This window comes from Ranitomeya imitator, chromosome 2 (genome assembly GCF_032444005.1).
Source record: "Ranitomeya imitator isolate aRanImi1 chromosome 2, aRanImi1.pri, whole genome shotgun sequence".
NCBI classification, from domain to species: domain Eukaryota; kingdom Metazoa; phylum Chordata; class Amphibia; order Anura; family Dendrobatidae; genus Ranitomeya; species Ranitomeya imitator.
This window is the reverse complement of record NC_091283.1, coordinates 634042633-634065946: the sequence shown is the minus strand read 5'-3', so window position 1 is coordinate 634065946 and position 23314 is coordinate 634042633.

Genomic DNA, 23314 nt, shown 5'->3' with positions numbered 1-23314 from the left:
GCAGGTTGAGTCTTCGGACTGTCCTGGTGTAGATACTGTGGTGGATAGGTTGCAGCAGATTTGGACTCATGTGGTGGACAATTTGACATTGTCCCAGGAGAAGGCTCAACGTTTCGCTAACCGCCGGCGCTGTGTGGGTCCCCGACTTCGTGTTGGGGATTTGGTTTGGTTGTCGTCTCGTCATGTTCCTATGAAGGTTTCCTCTCCTAAGTTTAAGCCTCGTTTCATTGGTCCGTATAAGATTTCTGAGGTTCTCAATCCTGTATCGTTTCGTTTGACCCTTCCAGCTTCTTTTGCCATCCAAAAATGTATTCCATAGGTAATTGTTGCGGAGATATGTGGCGCCTGTGGTTCCATCCGTTGATCCTCCTGCCCCGGTGTTGGTTGAGGGGGAGTTGGAGTATGTGGTGGAGAAGATTTTGGATTCTCGTATTTAGAGATGGAAACTCCAGTACCTGGTCAAGTGGAAGGGTTATGGTCAGGAAGATAATTCCTGGGTCTTTGCCTCCGATGTTCATGCTGCCGATCTGGTTCGTGCCTTTCATTTGGCTCGTCCTGGTCGGCCTGGGGGCTCTGGTGAGGGTTCGGTGACCCCTCCTCAAGGGGGGGTTACTGTTGTGAATTCTGTTGTCAAGCTCCCTTGTTGTGAGTGGAGCTGCGGCTTCTGAGTTTCCTTCTACAGGTGACGAGGTTAATTCGTTAGCTGGCTGCTCTATTTATCTCCACTTAGATCATTGCTCCATGCCACCTGTCAATGTTCCAGTATTGGTCTAGCTCTCTCCTGGATCGTTCTTGTGACCTGTCTTCCCAGCTGAAGCTAAGTTACTGCTTGTTTTTATCTGGTTTGCCATTTTTCTGTCCAGCTTGCTATTTTGATTTTTGTTTTGCTTGCTGGAAGCTCTGGGACGCAGAGGGAGCGCCTCCTGTTGTGAATTCTGTGGCTGAATTCACTCCTGTGGTCACAAGTGGTACTGCAGCTTCTGGGCTTCCTCCCTCAGGTGTTCTGGTGAGCTCGTTGGCTGCCTTGTTATTTAACTCCACCTGATTCTGTCTTCCTTGCTCCTTGTCAATGTTCCAGTGTTGGATCTGAGCTTCTGGATCTTTCCTGTGGCCTGCTGCTCTGCTTAGATTAGTGCTTCTTTGCTTTTGTTGCTGTTTTTTTCTGTCCAGCTTGTCTATTCGTTTTTGCTGGAAGCTCTGAGACGCAAAGGGTGTACCGCCGTGCCATTAGTTCGGCACGGTGGGTCTTTTTGCCCCCTTTGCGTGGTTTTTTGCTTTAGGGTTTTTTGTAGACTGCAAAGTTCTCTTTGCTATCCTCGCTCTATCTAGAATATCGGGCCTCACTTTGCTGAATCTATTTCATCCCTACGTTTTGTCTTTTCATCTTGCTAACAGTCATTATATGTGGGGGGCTGCCTTTTCCTTTGGGGTATTTCTCTGAGGCAAGTCAGGCTTGTATTTCTATCTTCAGGCTAGTCAGTTCCTCAGGCTGTGCCGAGTTGCATAGGTAGTGTCAGGCGCAATCCACAGCTGCCTTTAGTTGTGTTTAGGATAGGTTCAGGTATTGCGGTCTACAGAGATTCCACGTCTCAGAGCTCGTTCTATTGTTTTTGGGTTATTGTCAGATCACTGTATGTGCTCTGATTACTGCACACTGTGTTACTGGATTGCCTTCATAACAGTACAAGGAGCCAAACTAATGATTCTCAATAGAGGGAAAAAAGAAGTTCTGACATCATTTTTTTTCTCAGCTCTATGTTCAGTCTTTTTTTTTCCCCTAGACATTAGGGTGCTTCAGGACACAGCTGTGGACATGGATATTCAGGCTCTGTGCTCTTCAATGGATAATCTCGTTATAAATGTACAAAAGATTCAAGATACAATTGATCAGAAATATATGCTAGAACCAAGAATTCCTATTCCTGATTTGTTTTTTGGTGATAGAACTAAGTTTCTGAGCTTCAAAAATAATTGTAAGCTATTTCTGGCCTTGAAACCTCATTCTTCTGGTAATTCAGTTCAACAGGTTTTGATTATTATTTCTTTTTTGCGCGGCGACCCTCAGGACTGGGCATTTTCTCTTGCGCCAGGAGACCCTGCATTGAGTGGTGTCGATGCGTTTTTCCTGGCGCTCGGATTGCTGTACGATGAGCCTAATTCAGTGGATCAGGCTGAGAAAAATTTGCTGGCTTTGTGCCAGGGTCAGGATGATATAGAAGTATATTGTCAGAAATTTAGGAAGTGGTCAGTACTCACTCTGTGGAATGAATCTGCGCTGGCAGCTTTGTTCAGAAAGGGTCTCTCTGAGGCTCTTAAAGATGTCATGGTGGGTTTTCCTATGACTGCTGGTTTGAATGAGTCTATGTCTTTGGCCATTCAGATCGGTCGTCGCTTGCGCGAGCGTAAATCTGTGCACCATCTGGCGGTATTGTCTGAGATTAAACCTGAGCCTATGCAGTGCGATAGGACTATGACCAGAGTTGAACGGCAAGAACACAGACGTCTGAATGGGCTGTGTTTCTACTGTGGTGATTCCACTCATGCTATTTCTGATTGTCCTAAGCGCACTAAGCGGTTCGATAGGTCTGCCGTCATTGGTACTGTACAGTCCAAATTCCTTCTGTCCATTACCTTGATATGCTCTTTGTCATCGTATTCTGTCATGGCGTTTGTGGATTCAGGCGCTGCCCTGAATCTGATGGATTTGGATTATGCTAAACGTTGTGGGTTTTTCTTGGAGCCTTTGCGGTGTCCTATTCCGTTGAGAGGAATTGATGCTACACCTTTGGCCAAGAATAAACCTCAGTACTGGGCCCAGCTGACCATGTGCATGGCTCCTGCACATCAGGAAGTTATTCGCTTTCTGGTGCTACATAATCTGCATGATGTGGTCGTGTTGGGGTTGCCATGGCTACAAACCCATAATCCAGTATTGGATTGGAACTCTATGTCGGTATCCAGCTGGGGTTGTCAGGGGGTACATGGTGATGTTCCATTTTTGTCTATTTCGTCATCCACTCCTTCTGAGGTCCCAGAGTTCTTGTCTGATTATCAGGATGTATTTGAAGAGCCCAAGTCCGATGCCCTACCTCCGCATAGGGATTGTGATTGTGCTATCAATTTGATTCCTGGTAGTAAATTCCCTAAAGGTCGTTTATTTAATTTATCCGTGCCTGAACACACCGCTATGCGCAGTTATGTGAAGGAATCCCTGGAGAAGGGACATATTCGCCCATCGTCATCACCACTGGGAGCAGGGTTCTTTTTTGTAGCCAAGAAGGATGGTTCGCTGAGACCGTGTATTGATTACCGCCTTCTTAATAAGATCACTGTTAAGTTTCAGTATCCCTTGCCATTGTTATCTGACTTGTTTGCTCGGATTAAGGGGGCTAGTTGGTTCACTAAGATAGATCTTCGTGGTGCGTATAATCTGGTGAGAATCAGGCAAGGAGATGAATGGAAAACGGCATTTAATACGCCCGAGGGTCATTTTGAGTATCTAGTGATGCCGTTCGGACTTGCCAATGCTCCATCTGTTTTTCAGTCTTTTATGCATGACATCTTCCGTGAGTATCTGGATAAATTCCTGATTGTTTACTTGGATGACATTTTGATCTTCTCAGATGATTGGGAGTCTCATGTGAAGCAGGTCAGAATGGTTTTCCAGGTCCTGCGTGCTAATTCTTTGTTCGTGAAGGGATCAAAGTGACTCTTCGGTGTGCAGAAAGTTTCATTTTTGGGGTTCATCTTTTCCCCTTCTACTATCGAGATGGATCCGGTTAAGGTCCAAGCCATCCAGGATTGGACTCAGCCGACATCTCTGAAAAGTCTGCAAAAGTTCCTGGGCTTTGCTAATTTTTATCGTCGCTTCATCTGTAATTTTTCTAGCATTGCCAAACCATTGACCGATTTGACCAAGAAGGGTGCTGATTTGGTTAATTGGTCTTCTGCTGCCGTGGAAGCTTTTCAGGAGTTGAAGCGTCGTTTTTGTTCTGCCCCTGTGTTGTGTCAACCAGATGTTTCTCTTCCGTTCCAGGTCGAGGTTGATGCTTCTGAGATTGGAGCAGGGGCGGTTTTGTCACAGAGAGGTTCTGGTTGCTCAGTGTTGAAACCATGTGCTTTCTTTTCCAGGAAGTTTTCTGCTGCTGAGCGTAATTATGATGTGGGCAACCGAGAGTTGCTGGCCATGAAGTGGGCATTCGAGGAGTGGAGTCATTGGCTTGAAGGAGCTAAGCATCGCGTGGTGGTATTGACTGATCATAAGAATCTTACTTATCTCGAGTCTGCCAAGCGCTTGAATCCTAGACAGGCCCATTGGTCGTTATTTTTTGCTCGCTTCGATTTTGTGATTTCGTACCTTCCGGGCTCTAAAAATGTGAAGGCGGATGCTCTGTCTAGGAGTTTTGTGCCCGACTCTCCGGGTTTATCTGAGCCGGCGAGTATCCTCAAGGAAGGAGTCATTGTGTCTGCCATCTCCCCTGATTTGCGGCGAGTGTTGCAAAAATTTCAGGCTAATAAACCTGATCGTTGTCCGGCCGAGAAACTGTTCGTCCCTGATAGGTGGACTAGTAAAGTTATCTCTGAACTTCATTGTTCGGTGTTGGCTGGTCATCCAGGAATCTTTGGTACCAGAGAGTTAGTGGCTAGATCCTTCTGGTGGCCATCTCTGTCACGGGATGTACGTACTTTTGTGCAGTCCTGTGAGATTTGTGCTAGGGCTAAGCCCTGCTGTTCACGTGCCAGTGGGTTGCTTTTGCCCTTGCCGGTCCCGAAGAGGCCTTGGACACATATTTCGATGGATTTCATTTCTGACCTTCCCGTTTCTCAAAAGATGTCAGTCATTTGGGTGGTCTGTGATCGCTTTTCTAAAATGGTCCATCTGGTGCCCTTGGTTAAATTGCCTTCCTCCTCTGATTTGGTGCCTTTGTTCTTCCAGCATGTGGTTCGTTTGCATGGCATTCCTGAGAATATTGTTTCTGACAGAGGTTCCCAGTTTGTTTCAAGGTTCTGGCGAGCCTTTTGTGGTAGGATGGGCATTGACCTATCTTTTTCCTCGGCTTTCCATCCTCAGACTAATGGCCAGACCGAACGAACCAATCAGACCTTGGAAACATATCTGAGATGTTTTGTTTCTGCAGACCAGGATGATTGGGTGTCCTTTTTGCCGTTGGCTGAGTTCGCCCTTAATAATCGGGCCAGCTCGGCTACCTTGGTCTCTCCATTTTTCTGCAATTCTGGGTTCCATCCTCATTTCTCTTCAGGACAGGTTGAGTCTTCGGACTGTCCTGGTGTGGATTCTGTGGTGGACAGGTTGCAGCAGATCTGGACTCAGGTAGTGGACAATTTGACCTTGTCCCAGGAGAAGGCTCAACTTTTCGCTAATCGCAGACGCCGTGTGGGTCCCCGATTTCGTGTTGGGGATCTGGTTTGGTTATATTCTCGTCATATTCCTATGAAGGTTTCCTCTCCTAAATTTAAACCTCGTTTTATTGGTCCGTATAGGATTTCTGAGATTCTCAATCCTGTGTCCTTTCGTCTGACCCTCCCGGACTCCTTTTCCATACATAATGTATTCCATAGGTCGTTGTTGCGGAGATACGTGGCACCTATGGTTCCATCTGTTGAGCCTCCTGCCCCTGTTTTGGTGGAGGGGGAATTGGAGTATATTGTGGAGAAAATTTTGGATTCTCGTGTCTCTAGACGGAAACTCCAGTACCTGGTTAAATGGAAGGGTTATGCTCAGGAAGATAATTCCTGGGTTTTTGCCTCTGATGTCCATGCTCCAGATCTTGTTTGTGCCTTTCATGTGGCTCATCCTGGTCGGCCTGGGGGCTCTGGTGAGGGTTCGGTGACCCCTCCTCAAGGGGGGGGGGTACTGTTGTGAATTCTGTGGCTGAATTCACTCCTGTGGTCACAAGTGGTACTGCAGCTTCTGGGCTTCCTCCCTCAGGTGTTCTGGTGAGCTCGTTGGCTGCCTTGTTATTTAACTCCACCTGATTCTGTCTTCCTTGCTCCTTGTCAATGTTCCAGTGTTGGATCTGAGCTTCTGGATCTTTCCTGTGGCCTGCTGCTCTGCTTAGATTAGTGCTTCTTTGCTTTTGTTGCTGTTTTTTTCTGTCCAGCTTGTCTATTCGTTTTTGCTGGAAGCTCTGAGACGCAAAGGGTGTACCGCCGTGCCGTTAGTTCGGCACGGTGGGTCTTTTTGCCCCCTTTGCGTGGTTTTTTGCTTTAGGGTTTTTTGTAGACTGCAAAGTTCTCTTTGCTATCCTCGCTCTATCTAGAATATCGGGCCTCACTTTGCTGAATCTATTTCATCCCTACGTTTTGTCTTTTCATCTTGCTAACAGTCATTATATGTGGGGGGCTGCCTTTTCCTTTGGGGTATTTCTCTGAGGCAAGTCAGGCTTGTATTTCTATCTTCAGGCTAGTCAGTTCCTCAGGCTGTGCCGAGTTGCATAGGTAGTGTCAGGCGCAATCCACAGCTGCCTTTAGTTGTGTTTAGGATAGGTTCAGGTATTGCGGTCTACAGAGATTCCACGTCTCAGAGCTCGTTCTATTGTTTTTGGGTTATTGTCAGATCACTGTATGTGCTCTGATTACTGCACACTGTGTTACTGGATTGCCTTCATAACAGCCTCCGCACCGTGAGTCGGTGCGGAGGGTCTTTTTGCGCCCTCTGCGTGGTCTTTTTGTAAGTTTTTGTGCTGACAGCAAAGTTACCTTTCCTATCCTCTGTCTGTTCAGTAAGTCGGGCCTCACTGTGCTAAATCTAGTTCATCTCTGTGTTTGTAATTTTCATCTTTACTCACAGTCATTATATGTGGGGGGCTGCCTTTTCCTTTGGGGAATTTCTCTGAGGTAAGGTAGGCTTTATTTTTCTATCTCTAGGGCTAGCTAGTTTCTTAGGCTGTGTCGAGTTGCATAGGGAGCGTTAGGAGCAATCCACGGCTATTTCTAGTGTGTGTGATAGGATTAGGGATTGCGGTCAGCAGAGTTCCCACGTCTCAGAGCTCGTCCTATATTATTAGTAACTATCAGGTCATTCCGCGTGCTCTTACCCACTAGGTCCATTATTGTCCTTACCACCAGGTCATAACACAGACCCCTAGAATCTCACTCAAGAAGCAATTGATTCCTTCCACTCTCTCAAGCTGCTCATTGTGTCAGCTCCGGCCTTAGGCATTCCAAACTATGATCAGCCATTTTTCTTATTTTACACAGAGCAGGGTGGACATGCTACCGCAGTGCTGACACGACAACATGGAGAAAAACAGAGACCGATAGCTTATTACTCAGCACAATTAGACCCCGTGATTAGAGGGTCTCCTACGTGTGTCCGTGCTGTAAGAGCTGCTGTATTACTGCTAGGCATGTGAGCCCACACTGACTTTTTTAATTTGACAATTTGTTCCCCACATGACATTAATGCCATACTCGTACAGGTTCAACCAAAACACCCATCTATGGAAAGACAGATGAGACTTGAATGTGCTCTAATACTAATTCCTGAATACATCACCCTCAAAAGATATAATGTTCTGAATCCAGCCACTCATCTGCCTGTGGATTCAGAAAAGGGGAATTGGTGACAGCATTGGCGGGTGGGAAAGAGAACATGACATGACGTTGACATGACTGCATAGAAACTGATGAGTCAGGAGACAGTGGGTTTTAAATATGTTCATGGAAAAAAACCTGTTCCTAATGCATATTTTGAGGTTTTTATTTTTGTAGATGGCTCCAGATACCACCAGGATGGGTGATTCTACACTGGATATGCAGTAGTATCCTCACATGAGGTAATCCGAGCTGAACCACTCCCTCCTCACGTGTCGGTGCAGGAAGCAGAGTTGAAGGCACTCACTGAGGAGTGTAGAGCTGCTGCAGGTAAAGTCGCTAACAGTTACACAGATTCGAATTGTGCATGGGGAATATCCCATGATTATTGCCCTATCTGGAGAAGCAGAACGTTTCTAACATCAGCCGGTAAGCCCATTAAAAATGTAGAGCTGGTGAAACAATTAGTCCAGGTTGGCATCGTCAAGGTAAAAGCACACCTGAACGGTGACTCTGTGGAGGTAGAGGGCAACAGAACGGCATACAAGGCTGCTTAAGTAGCAGCAAGGCGGCCTAGGAAGCAGAGGACGGTGGCGGGAAGTCAGAGTATTCCAGCCACACTGAGCCTAGATGTCCTGAAATCCCTCCAGCTGCCCAAACAAAGAAGGAACACTGGGAGAGAATGGGAGCTGAGCTGAACTCAGAAAGAGTATGAGAGAATAAGGATAAATCGTATATACCAAGGTCCCTGTTCCTCATTATGGCGCATGCAACACATGGCCCCATTCACACCTCAAAATGTCACATGTGTCCATGGTAGATGCCTTCTGGATCGCTCCTGGTTTCAGTTATGCAGCCGCAAAACTCGTACAGTCATGCCTCATCTGTGCACGGTACAACCCAGATAAAACAGTAAAAATCCCTAAGAAAGCGACACCCAGGCCTCTCTACCCGTTTCAGAGACTGCAGACTGGCTACATACAGCTACCCAAGGTAGGAGTGTGTGAAAAATGTCCTAGTATGTGTAGATCTCTTCTCTGGTTGGCTGGAAGCCTATCTGGTAAAATGTGCAAATACTAATGTGACTGCAGACAAACTGATGAAAGAACTGATCTGCAGGTACGGTGTCCCAGAAACCATAGAAAGAGATAGGGGCACACACTTCACGGGAGAAATAATGAGGGAAGTCATGCAGGTCCTGGGAGTACAGCAAGCATATCATGCACCATATAGACCACAAAGTAGTGGGAAAGTGGAGAGACTAAACGGGACACGTAAACTGAAAATTCAAAGGTCACGGCAGGCACAGGAAAGAGCGGGGTAGAGTGCTTGCCTCTTGCACTCTTGTCAGTCAGAGACACTCCAAATAGAAGGACAGGCTTGTGTCCTTTTGAAGTCCTGTTTAGTAGTTTGCTAGAGACTGGTCTGTACTTCCCACAGGTGCTACAAAGGCAACACGGTGCTATGACAGCCCATGTCCACGCCTTGTAGAAAAGACTTAATGTGGTGCATAAACATGTGTTTTCATCCATTACAGATCATAATGCCAGTGCAGACGTACATCAGCTGAATCCAGGTGGTTGAGTGGTCATACACAGACGTACATCAGCTGAATCCAGGTGATTAGGTGGTCATACACAGACGTACATCAGCTGAATCCAGGTGGTTGGGTGGTCATACACAGACGTACATCAACTGAATCCAGGTGATTGGGTGGTCATACACAGACACGTGAGAAGGAGCCTAGACCCACGGTTTGACGGCCCGTTTTAAAGTCCAGCTGACCACATTCACCTCAGTGAAACTTGAGGGAAAGCCCACCTGGATCCATGCCAGTCACTGCAAAAAGATCTTTTCACCAGCAGAATGACTGTGCTCCTAATCACCTTGCTGGCAGTGGTAGGATTATTGCACCTTACAGAGACACTGGATAAACAAACTTATTCAACATCTTACTTTTCTTATAAAAGATGCGGAAGGACAAAAACTGCTGGACTGTTGGATCTGTATACACAGCCCAGTATCTGCAAGGACTATGCTGTACTTAGCCTTACCCCTGGAGCCAAGGAAGTGCGACTTGGACTACAATATAGAGACTCCTTTTTAAATCTAACCAATTGGCTTAGCGGCCCATTGGGATGAATTATTTTTGGTATTTGACAGACTTGCATGCAATTTTTATTGTTTTATTTTGTTTATTGCTTTATGTAGCTGAAAAAGCACTAATATATGCATTACATAAGTTATTGAAGAGTGTATGTTTAAGGAAGGAATCTAAGGCTGTGTCATCCATAGTGTATAATAAACCCCGGATAACCACTGCTGACTAGGGAAGTGAGTGGCCACACGGAGGGTGGATTGACAAAGCAGGTAAAAAGCCCCCTTATGGGTACTAGACCTGTCACGAGATTGTATGAAATATAATATGATTTTGGAGTTTGCCTGTCAGACCCATGCTGCGGGCTAAAAAACCCTCCCTTCCCTCTGTGTTTCTGAGATGTGTGTGTAGAAAAGGTTTTATTGTTCTGTACTAGCCATGACTGGTATAGAAGTTCTCCAAAATCCATGAGGGTCTTTGTTCTAATATGATAAGATTCTGGGCCACCGACTTGGGCTAGGAGAATAATAAATACATATCGCTAACGTCCATCGGCGGATCTGTCCGCCACTGTAAGCAGGAGCCTCCAAGTCCAACAGGGACAGAGTACGGATTTCTCTGGAACTGAGTGTCCCTAATAGCCTGAATTTAGTATCTATAGAGAGCAAATCTTAATATAAGATGAATGCTGGGTGTGTTATGATTCTGACATGTTCTGTAGCGGAGATACAGGCATTAGACAAACTTGTGTGACATTTACTAAGACTGAAGAGACAGGAGTGTTATGATCTGGTGGTTTAGGAACAACATGAGACAAGCTCTGAAGGAGGTGGTATCTGTACTGACCGCAAAGCCTGAACCTAGCAGCGCAACTAAAAATAGCCGTGGGGGGTACCTGACGCTCCCTAGACCACTCGGCACAGCCTAAGATCTAACTTCCCCTAAAGATGGAAACAGGAAACCTATCTTGCCTCAGAGAAAATCCCCAAAGGAAAGATAGCCCCCCACAAATATTGACGGTGAGAGGGGAAAATAACATACGCAGAAATGAAATCAGATTTTAGCATAGGAGGCCAGTCTAGCTTGATAGATAGGACAGAAAAGAATACTGTGCGGTCAGTATAAAAACTACAAAACAATCCACACAGAGTTTACAAAATCTCCACACCTGACTAAAGGTGTGGAGGGTAAATCTGCTTCCCAGAGCTTCCAGCTAACAGAAAAAATCCATACTGACAAGCTGGACAAATATAGAATGCACAGAACAATAAGGCCACAACATGTGGACTGAAAAGAGCAAAGCCAGAACTTATCTTTGCAGAACTGGTCAGGAAACCAGGAGAATCCAAGCAGAGATGTGAATCCAGCCAGGAAACAATGACAAGTGGCACAGGCTGAAGAAAGAGCCAGACATAAATAGCGGACGATAAGTGGAGGCAGCTGATGACAGCTAACTCCAAGGAGCAGCCATACCACTAGAAACCACAAGAGGGAGCCCAAGAGCAGAACTCACAAAAGTGCCACTTACAACCACTGGAGGGAGCCCAAGAGCGGAATTCACAACAGTACCCCCCCCCTTGAGGAGGGGTCACCGAACCCTCACCAGAGCCCCCAGGCCGATCAGGACGAGCCAAGTGAAAAGCACGAACCAAATCGGTAGCATGGACATCGGAGGCAACAACTCAAGAATTATCCTCCTGGCCATAACCCTTCAACTTGACAAGATACTGAAGCCTCCGCCTCGAAAAACGAGAATCTAAAATCTTCTCAACCTCATATTCCAACTCTCCCTCAACCAACACCGGGGCAGGAGGGTCAACCGAGGGAACAACGGGCACCACATATCTCCGCAGCAAAGATCTATGGAAAACATCATGAATGGCAAAAGAGGCAGGAAGAGCCAAACGAAAAGACACCGGATTAATAATTTCAGAAATTTTATAAGGACCAATAAACCGAGGCTTAAACTTAGGAGAAGAAACCTTCATAGGAACATGACGAGAAGACAACCAAACCAAATCCCCCACACGAAGCCGGGGAGCAACACGCCGACGGCGGTTACCAAAACGTTGAGCCCTTTCCTGAGACAACGTCAAATTGTCCACCACATGAGTCCAAATCTGCTGCAGCCTGTCCACCACAGAATTAACACCAGGACAATCAGAAGGCTCAACCTGCCCAGAAGAAAAACGAGGATGAAAACCAAATTACAAAAGAAAGGTGAAACCAAAGTAGCCGAACTAGCCCGATTATTAAGGGCAAACTCGGCCAACGGCAAGAAAGACACCCAATCATCCTGATCAGCAGACACAAAGCATCTCAAATAGGTCTCCAAGGTCTGATTAGTTCGCTCAGTTTGGCCATTAGTCTGAGGATGAAACGCCGAAGAAAAAGATAAATCAATGCCCATCCTAGCACAAAAGGCCCACCAAAATCTAGAGACAAACTGAGAACCTCTGTCAGACACAATATTCTCCGGAATGCCATGCAAACGAACCACATGCTGAAAAAACAATGGAACCAGATCTGAGGAGGAAGGCAACTTAGGCAAAGGTACCAGATGGACCATTTTAGAGAACCGGTCACAAACAACCCAGATAACAGACATCTTCTGGGAAACAGGAAGATCCGAAATAAAATCCATGGAAATATGCGTCCAGGGCCTCTCAGGGACCGGCAAAGGCAAAAGCAACCCACTAGCGCGGGAACAACAAGGCTTGGCCCGGGCGCAAGTCCCACAGGACTGCACAAAAGCACGCACATCGCGCGACAAGGAAGGCCACCAAAAGGACCTAGCAACCAAATCTCTGGTACCAAAAATCCCAGGATGACCAGCCAACACTGAACAATGAACCTCAGAAATTACCTTACTTGTCCATCTATCAGGAACAAACAGCTTCCCCACTGGACAGCGGTCAGGCCTATCAGCCTGAAATTCCTGAAGCACCCGCCGCAAATCAGGGGAGATAGCAGAAAGAATCACCCCCTCCTTAAGAATGCCAACCGGCTCCAGGACTCCAGGAGAATCAGGCGAAAAACTCCTAGAGAGGGCATCAGCCTTAACATTCTTAGATCCCGGAAGATACGAGACTACAAAATCAAAACGGGAGAAAAACAGGGACCATCGAGCCTGTCTAGGATTCAGCCGCTTGGCCGACTCGAGGTAAATCAGATTCTTATGATCGGTCAGGACCACAACACGGTGTTTAGCTCCCTCAAGCCAATGTCGCCACTCCTCAAACGCCCACTTCATAGCCAACAACTCCCGATTGCCGACATCATAATTGCGTTCCGCAGGCGAAAACTTTCTGGAAAAAAAAGCACACGGTTTTATCAAAGAACCATCAGACTCCCTCTGAGACAAAACGGCCCCTGCCCCAATCTCAGAAAATCGACCTCAACCTGAAAAGGAAGAGAAACATCCGGTTGACGCAACACAGGGGCAGAAGTAAATCGGCGTTTAAGCTCCTGAAAGGCCTCAACAGCCTCAGAGGACCAATTCGTCACATCAGCGCCTTTCTTCGTCAAATCAGTAAGGGGCTTAACCACACTGGAAAAGTTCTGAAATTAGCAAAGCCCAAAAATTTTTTAAGTCCCTTCACAGATGAGGGTTGGATCCAGTCATGAATAGCTTGGACCTTAAGGCCATGTTCACACAGTGCGTTTTTTACTGCGGAACCGCAGCGGTTTTGCCGCTGCGGTTCCGCAGCTGTTTTCCATGCAGGGTACATAACAATGTAACCCTATGGAAAACAGTCACTGCTGTGCACATGATCCGTAATTTCGTTTAAAAAGCCGCGCAGAATAGCTGCGGCAAAAAAGAAGGAGCATGTCACTTCTTTTTCCTGAACCGCAGCGGTTCTGCACCCATAGACCTCCATTGTGAGGTCAAAATCGCAGTAAAACCCGCAGATCAAAAATATATCTGCGGGTTTTACTGCGATTTGATGTGCAGAACCGCTGCAGCAGGAAGTGCGGGGGAGCGGGCGGAAGTGCGTGGGCGGAGTGTGGCTGCCCCCCCGTGCTCCGATCCCGCCCCCCCGTGCTCCGATGCCCCCCCCCCCCGTGCTCCGATGCCCCCCCCAGTGCTCCGATGCCCCCCCCGTGCCCTAATCTCCCCCCCTTATACTTACCCGGCGTCCCGGTGTCCGTCCGGCCGTCTTCTCCCTGGGCGCCGCCATCTTGCAAAATGGCGGGCGCATGCGCAGTGCGCCCGCCGAATCTGCCGGCCGGCAGATTCGCTCCAAAGTGCATTTTGATCACTGAGATATAACCTATCTCAGTGATCAAAATAAAAAAATAGTAAATGACACCCCCCCCCACTTTGTCACCCCCATTGGTAGGGACAATAAAAAAATTAAGAATTTTTTTTTTTTTCACTAAGGTTAGAATAGGGGTAGGGGTAGGGTTAGGGGTAGGGTTAGGGTTAGGGGTAGGGTTAGGGGTAGGGTTAGGGGTAGGGTTAGGGTTAGGGGTAGGGTTAGGGGTAGGGTTAGGGTTAGGGGTAGGGTTAGGGTTAGGGGTAGGGTTAGGGGTAGGGTTAGGGATAGGGTTAGGGGTAGGGTTAGGGTATTTTCAGCCATTTTAGCCCTAAAAAGCTTCCTAGGAAACACACAGTCTCTGCATAGAAAACTGCATAAAAAAAGGATAAAAAAAGCATCAAAAAACGCATCAAAAAAGGACAAAAAAAGGACCAAAAAAAGGACCTGCGTTTTCTGCCAAGAGCTGCAGTTTTTAAAAAAAAAAACTGTCCTGAAAAAAAAAGGATGGAAATCCTGAACGTGTGAACATACCCTTACAGGATCCATTTCTATAGACGAGGGAGAAAAAATAAAACCCAAAAAAGAGACCTTCTGAACTCCGAATAGGCACTTAGACCCCTTCACAAATAAAGCATTATTACGAAGGATCTGGAACACCATCCTGACCTGCTTCACATGAGACTCCCAATCATTGGAAAAAATCAAAATATCATCCAAATATACGACCATGAATTTATCAAGATAATTGCGGAAAATATCATGCATGAAAGACTGGAACACGGAGCATTAGAGAGCCCAAATGGCATCACAAGGTATTCAAAATGGCCTTCGGGCGTATTAAATGCAGTTTTCCATTTGTCACCCTGTTTAATACGAACAAGATTATATGCCCCTCGGAGGTCAATCTTAGTAAACCAACTAGCCCCCTTAATCTGAGCAAACAAATCAGTAAGCAGAGGCAAGGGGTATTGGAATTTGACAGTGATCTTATTAAGAAGACGATAATCAATACAGGGTCTCAAGGAGCCATCCTTCTTAGCAACAAAAAAGAAACCCGCTCCCAATGGTGACGAAGAGGGCCGAATATGCCCTTTCTCCAAAGATTCCTTAACATAGCTCCGCATGGCGGCATGCTCTGGCACAGACAGATTGAAAAGTCGGCCCTTAGGTAACTTGCAACCAGGAATCAAGTTAATAGCACAATCACAGTCCCTGTGCGGAGGAAGGGAACTGGACTTGGGCTCATCAAATACATCCAGGAAATCTGACAAAAACTCAGGGACCTCAGAAGAGGGGGAAGAAGAAATTGACATCAAAGGAACGTCACTATGTACTCCTCGACAACCCCAACTAGTCACCGACATAGTTTTCCAATCCAGCACCGGATTATGTTCCTGTAACCATGGAAAACCCAGTACAACAACATCATGCAGGTTATGCAACACCAGAAAACGGCAATCTTCCTGATATGCAGGAGCCATGTACATAGTCATCTGTGTCCAGTACTGAGGTTTATCCTTGGCCAAGGGTGTAGCATCAATGCCCCTCAAAGGAATAGGGCTCTGCAAAGGCTGCAAGGAAAAACCACAGCGCCTGGCGAATTCTAAGTCCATTAAGTTCAGGGCAGCGCCTGAATCCACAAATGCCATGACAGAAAAGGACGACAATGAGCAAATCAGGGTCACAGATAAGAGAAATTTAGGCTGTATAGTACTAATGGTAACAGACCTAGCGACTCTCTTAGTACGCTTAGGGCAATCAGAGATAACATGAGCCGAATCACCACAGTAAAAACACAGCCTATTCTGACGTCTGAATTCCTGCCATTCTATTCTAGTCAAAATCCTATCACATTGCATAGGTTCAGGTCTATGCTCAGAGGATACTGCCATATGGTGCACAGCTTTGCGCTCGCGCAGACGCCGATCAATCTGAATGGCTAGAGACATAGATTCGCTCAAACCGGCAGGCGTAGGAAAGCCCACCATAACATCTTTAAGGGTTTCAGAAAGACCTTTTCTGAAAATAGCAGCCAGAGCCTCTTCATTCCATTTAGTGAGCACAGACCATTTTCTAAATTTCTGGCAGTATAATTCTGCCGCTTCCTGACCCTGACACAGGACCAACAGTGTTTTCTCAGCATGCTCTACAGAGTTAGGTTCGTCATACAATAATCCGAGCGATTGAAAAAATGCATCTACATTAAGCAATGCCGGATTCCCTGACTCAAGTGAGAATGCCCAGTCCTGAGGGTCGCCACGCAGTAGAGAAATAACTATCTTTACTTGCTGAACGGGGTCACCAGAGGAACGGGATTTCAGAGCAAAAAACAATTTGCAGTTATTTTTAAAGTTCAAAAACTTAGATCTATCCCCGAAAAACAAATCAGGAGTAGGAATTCTAGGCTCTAAGGCCGGAGTCTGAACCACATAATCTTGAATACTCTGTACTCTTGCAGCAAGCTGATCCACACGAGAAAACAAACCCTGAACATCCATGCCAAAACATATATCCTGAACCACCCAGATATCAAGAGGAAAAAAAAAAAAAGACAAACCAAAGCACAGAAAAAAAAATGGTTCAGAACTTTCTTTTCCTTCTTTTGAGATACATTTAATTCATTTTTGGCCACTTGTACTGTTATGATCTGGTGGTTTAGGAACAACATGAGACAAGCTCTGAAGGAGGTGGTATCTGTACTGACCGCAAACCCTGAACCTAGCAGCGCAACTAAAAATAGCCGTGGGGGGTACCTGACGCTCCCTAGACCCCTCGGCACAGCCTAAGATCTAACTTCCCCTAAAGATGGAAACAGGAAACCTATCTTGCCTCAGAGAAAATCCCCAAAGGAAAGATAGCCCCCCACAAATATTGACGGTGAGAGGAGGGGAAAATAACATACGCAGAAATGAAATCAGATTTTAGCGTAGGAGGCCAGTCTAGCTTGATAGATAGGACAGGAAAGAATACTGTGCGGTCAGTATAAAAACTACAAAACAATCCACACAGAGTTTACAAAATCTCCACACCTGACTAAAGGTGTGGAGGGTAAATCTGCTTCCCAGAGCTTCCAGCTAACAGAAAAAATCCATACTGACAAGCTGGACAAATATAGAATGCACAGAACAATAAGTCCACAACATGTGGACTGAAAAGAGCAAAGCCAGAACTTATCTTTGCAGAACTGGTCAGGAAACCAGGAGAATCCAAGCAGAGATGTGAATCCAGCCAGGAAACAATGACAAGTGGCACAGGCTGAAGAAAGAGCCAGACATAAATAGCGGACGATAAGTGGAGGCAGCTGATGACAGCTAACTCCAAGGAGCAGCCATACCACTAGAAACCACAAGAGGGAGCCCAAGAGCAGAACTCACAAAAGTGCCACTTACAACCACCGGAGGGAGCCCAAGAGCGGAATTCACAACACAGGAGGGTCTGGGTAAACCAGCCCTGTTGGTGAGGTCACGGGCTGCGGTTTATAAGTTTCTGCCAGGCCCCAGCAGTTAGTTTTACCTGAGGAGCCTGACTGCCAGTCCTGATGCATTGGGACATATGGGAACTAGCCTGGTTGCCTGCAATGCTCTGAACACATGTAAGTGTTGATTTCTCATGTAATCTCTGTTTTTTTTATAATTACCTTTGTACATATTTTCAATTGTCTCATACTGTAACATCTTTATATAACTTTTTATAAACACTGCCTTAAACCTTTGATGGAGTATAATATTTAATACTAGATTCGTTCTTCTGCTCTAAAACGTACCCTAAGTCTTCTGAAGGGAATTACGCTACTGTCTTGGGTTAGCTTCGGATCCGTTTAATCGAAGCTGGTGGCAGCATACCTTTGTACTGGGTAGTTGGGAGTCATTGTAGCGACTGCGGCGTTGATAATTATTGTTCCTGCCTGAGTGGGAGTATTTATATCGCCTCGCTGCAGCGTGCCCAATAGCCAGTACATAGCAGGCAGCCTTTCTGGCGACTAATTACCCCAGGTGCAGTACCTAGTCTGACCTGAGGGTGAGGGGGGCGCCAGAGAGCTGCAAGTTTTCAAGTGGAACTGTAAAGCAGGATATACATAAATCCCTGCAGTTAGTGGTATATCAAAGAGCAGTGGGATACCTAAAATAAGCCCCTGCTGTAAACTAAGAGGTCAATATCCTTGTGTGTGTGCTTTTCATCACATTGTAGCAGTGGAGGGATAACTAAGATAAGCCCCCCTGCGCATGTGATAGCCTTCTGTTGGCCTAAAGTCACCCCGATCTGTGACGGGGTGACGGTCACAGTGTGAATTGTGACAAGACCCATGAGACAGTAGCTCCTTTGTGGACATCAGCTGACCCTGTGGCAGAGGTTATACCATTTACAAAAGGGGGAAATTGATATAGAAGGGTTTATAGTTTGCCTTTAAGTGCTAGAATTTCTAGAATCTGTTGATGCAGTAGTCTGTTGGTCTCCTCTTCAAGGAGACTATACTTCTTATCATGTATGTTTTCAATAGTCAGCCACAGCATGTTCTGGGTGCGTGGTAAATAAAGTATCACCCTGGGTGATGGTGGGGGCTACATGAGTTACATTGAAATGCATTTGTTGTAAATGGTATAAAACTTTGCCTTGTTTTTTGAGATATCAGATAAAAGTGAATTTGCTCACAGAACAACGTGTGCAATTCTTTTGTCTCCAAGCGCTTGTAAATGACGGGTGTATCCTCCTGATTTGGCCTCACTGGCGATCTGGCATGTCTGACATTGGGTCAGAACGCAAACAGCTACAACAGTCATATGTTGTATGTACTGTTGTATGTTGATGGACTGTTTGTATGTACTGTAGTATGTTGTATGTACTGTTGTATGTTGTATGTACTGTTGTATGTACTGTAGTATGTTGTATGTACTGTATGTCATATGTTGCATGTACTGTTGTATGTTGTATGTGCTGTATGTTGTATGTACTATTGTATGTACTGTATGTCATATGTTGTATGTACTGTTGTATGTGCTGTATGTCATATGTTGTATGTACTGTTGCATGTACTGTATGTCATATGTTGTATGTACTGTTGTATATACTGTTGTATGTACTGTTGTATGTACTGTATGTCATATGTTGTATGTACTGTTGTATGTTGTATGTACTGCTGTATGTTTTATGTTGTATGTACTCTTGTATGTTGTATGTGCTGTTGTATATTGTATGTACTGTAGTATGTTGTATGTACTGTATGTCATATGTTGTATGTACTGTTGTATATTGTATGTACTGTATGTCATATGTTGTATGTACTGTTGTATGTTTTATGCTGTATGTACTGTTGTATGTGCTGTTGTATGTACTGTAGTATGTTGTATGTACTGTATGTCATATGTTGTATGTACTGTTGTATGTTCTGTTGTATGTTGTATGTACTGTATGTCATATGTTGTATGTAATGTATGTTGTATGTACTGTAGTATGTTGTATGTATTGTTGTATGTACTGTATATCATATATTGTATGTACTGTTGTATGTACTGTATGTCATATGTACTGTTGTATGTACAATATGTTGTTTGCTGTATGTACAGTATGTTATATGTTGTATGTACTGTATGTATGTGTTTTTTGTTTTTTTTTACATTCAACACATTAGCCGGATGATGGGACTACTACTGTCCCATCATTGGCTAATCTGTCAATCACTGTCACTGTAGCAGGCATAGCCCGATGGGACTTGTAGTCCCATTGGACGATGCCTACACACACACACAAAGACCACCCCGCAGACCCCCAGACAGCCCCGCACAGACCCCCGACAGCCCTGGCAGACCCCAGACAACCCCGCACAGACCCCTGACAGCCCCAGCAGAGTCCCGCACAGACCCCTGACAGCCCCAGCAGACCCCCGGCAGCCCCGCACAGATTCCCTACAGCCCCACAGATGCACGGCAGACCCACTTACAGTCCACAGATCCCACCCGCACACAGTCATCGCCCACATACTCCCTCCTCCCGATCTGCAGCGTTTCATCCGCAGCTAAACCGCATATCTTTTTTACATCTGTGGTTTTGCTGCGGATGTGCCTGACTCAATGCAAGTCAATGGGTGCAGAAACGTTGCAGATCCGCACAAAGAATTGACATGCTGCGGAAAATACAACGCTGCGTTACCGCACCTTTTTTTCTGAAGCATGTGCACAGCAGATTGGGTTTTCCATAGGTTTACATGGTACTGTAAACCGCATGGGAAACTGCTGCAGATCCGCAGCCTCAAAAACGCTGAGGATCCGTGGTAAATTCCGCAAAGTGTGAACATGGCCTTACAGTTTCCAGGAGCACCTCCCGGATCCAGAAGCAAGGAGAAGACCACGTCAGCCGTGTGGCCTGCTTAGTAAAGGCCAGGGAGGCTATACGTAGAGTAGCATCATTCTTTGTTTATTGTGTGCATTTGCTTGTGCGATGTATATTGATTCTGTAACAGTTGGAGCACCGTGCTATTTGACAGCCCAGCTAAAGAATAAAACTCTTGTAAATTATCTTTTGCCATTGCATACCCCTATTTGCACCTTCCTCATCCACTTCATTCCTTGCCTTCTGTCACGGATCCCTACTCTGTGGTTTCACTAATTAGTCACGTGTCCGCTCTCACACATGACTTGGGGTTGTGCCTGCAAGGGTTAATCTATCTCCTCACTCTCAGTCCTGCATTCAACCTTTGTCCTATGCTGTAATGGGAGCATAAATCACACACCGACCCATGCCACACACCTGCTCATACACACTGCCACCTCTCACCGAATACACGGGCGATGAATCCCGGGCTATTAATAATAATATTGTCTATCAGTCATAAGGCTCACGCACCTTAGGCTATGGATTCTTTTAGAACATTCAAGGTTCAACTCGGTGAATCATCTAGTTTGAACTAATGCTTTGGTTATTACTTTGGCTAGGATAGTGGTGCTCAATGATGAGTGTGGGGACGGGGTGACATATTTGATGAGGAGAGAGGTTGTGGAGAGGTTAGAAGAAAAACCACAACGTCACGACACAAGGTCTTCTGTGATTGGTTGCTGACGTCACACCATATAGAAAGCGGACATCTTGTTTGGCTGGCACCCTTGCCTCAGTTTCACAGTGCAGTGAGATCGCTCTTGAGTTAGTGCTGAAAGTGAACTTGTCAGTAAAATAGATAGAATCCCGTCCTGTGTAAAATTGATCTTCCAGCATCTAACTAGATTGTGCAAAAACGGTGTGGCAGTCTCCAGATGCCCCATTTGCTACTCCAAATCGTTTGTGATAAAACTGTGTTGGGTCTCCATCTGAAGTTGTGTCAGAGGCCTATTATATTATTTCTACTCTGTGGAAATTGATGCCTTTTTAGTGGTGTGTGACAATTATTTTTTGAAATGTGGAGACTCCAAGTTGTTTCTCCATTTGATGGGTTGCCTGTGTAAGTAGGGCTACCAGACAGGCAGCCCTGCACTTACTTCCAGTCAACTGCCTGTGTTACTACCCTTACATTTTTCTACCAACAGTACTATATGAAATTGATGTTTGTGCCATCTGAGTGTGACTGGAAAACTAAAAAAAAAAAATGGATGTGTTGCATGAGATATCAGGCCTTCCAGCTAAGGTTACTGTCACATTTCCGTCTCTTTGAAGACGTTGCAATGCGTTGTTCTGTGCAAAAAACGCATCCTGCAAAGTTGCCCGCAGGATGCGTTTTTTGCACATAGACTTGCATTACCGACGCATCGCGACGTATGGACACACGTTCCATACGTCGTGCACTGGATGCGTCGGTAATTGGCAGAGCGTCGTCACAAAAAAAGTTCAATGTAACATTTTTTTGTGCGACGCGTCCACCATTTTCGACTGTGCATGTGCGACCGAAACTCCGCCTCCTCCTCCCCGGGAATTCATAATGGGCAGCGGATGCGTCTGAAAACAGCACCCGCTGCCCACGTTGTGCACTATTTTGCACGACGTCCGTCGGTACGTCGGGCCGACGGAAGTGTGAAAGTAGCCTAAGAAGGCTTAGGCTATGTGTACACGTTGAGTATTTGCTTGCAGAAATTTCTGCAAGGTTTCTGCATCTCTTTGCAGGAAAAACGCTGCCGCAAAAACACGTGTTTTTGGTGTGCTTTTGTGTGCGCTTTTTGCATGCGTTTTTGTACAGCAATTAATGTTTTTTTGAGCCAAATAAGGATATTTAAAAGTTTTGTGATATAATTTCTTGGTTCAACACCACCTTTTTCATGCTGATGCAGTAGCATTAGGGTAATGGGATTAGGGCCGGAACTCCACCCCCTCCTCGCCGGACATTACAATGGGGCAGCGGATGCGTTGTAAAACTGCATCCGCTGCCCCCGTTGTTCATTTTTTTCACAGCTTGCATCGGTACGTCGGGCCGACGCTAGTGTGAAAGTAGCCTAACTAGCAGGGATACTGTGTCTGTTACCTGTATGGACACTGATCAGTTCCCTGTCTCCGCTGCATAGCTGTACATGTGTTGTGATGTATTTTCTCTGCTGCATGACCATCCGCATGTGCGGTCCCTGGCTGCCACTGTGGAAGCTATCGACGGGTGTGAAGGTCCTCTGCAACTGGTGCATGACTTCCACGTGTGTTCAGGCTTGCAGTCGCTGCCAAGTGCCCTAAGCCTCAGTTCCTGTGCTGACTGTGCTGTAATGGTTTCTGCTTGTGCTTAGAGTTTGCGCAGCCACACTTTCCCTGCTTTTATCAGGGTTAGTGTGTGCACCTAAGTTGCTTTCCCCAGCCTATTGCTGAGGGGCAGCTCCTATGCAAACTCCTCCTTTTGTTGGGCATTGCCAGAGCATTGCATTGTATTTCTGAGTCTTGCCTTGTGTGTAAGATATCCAGCTCCAGTTCTGTCTGCAGTTTGTTCTGGGAGAGCCGATACCTGTTTTTCCGCCTATTCTGGGGGCAGAGTCAGAGTTCCCAGATCCGTTAATATGTTGTTTTTCTGCCTGCTCTTGGGGCAGAGTACCCAGATCCGTTTGTGTCTCGTTTTTCCGCCTGCTCTTGGGACAGAGTACCCAAATATGTTTATGTCTCGTTTTTCCGCCTGTTATGGGGGCAGAGTACCCAGATACACCTATCCTGGAGGCTGCATATCCAGTACCTGACCCGGTCTGAACTGTGTTATGTCCCTGAAGTCCTTTTGTGCCTGACACTCCGAACCAAGTGACTGTGAACTTCCTGGGCTCATCCGGTGTTCTTGCTGAGCTTTTACTATGCTGTGCTCAGCCAACTATGTGGTGCTAACACCGTCCGGCCCAGGTTCAGTCACCATCTCGCTTGAGTTCCTTCCTTGGTCCGACGCCGGAGCCTGACGGCTGTAGCTAGGAGCCTGCGGACCACCGCTGCCTGGTCCTGTGCCATGCCTGTGTCCCAGATG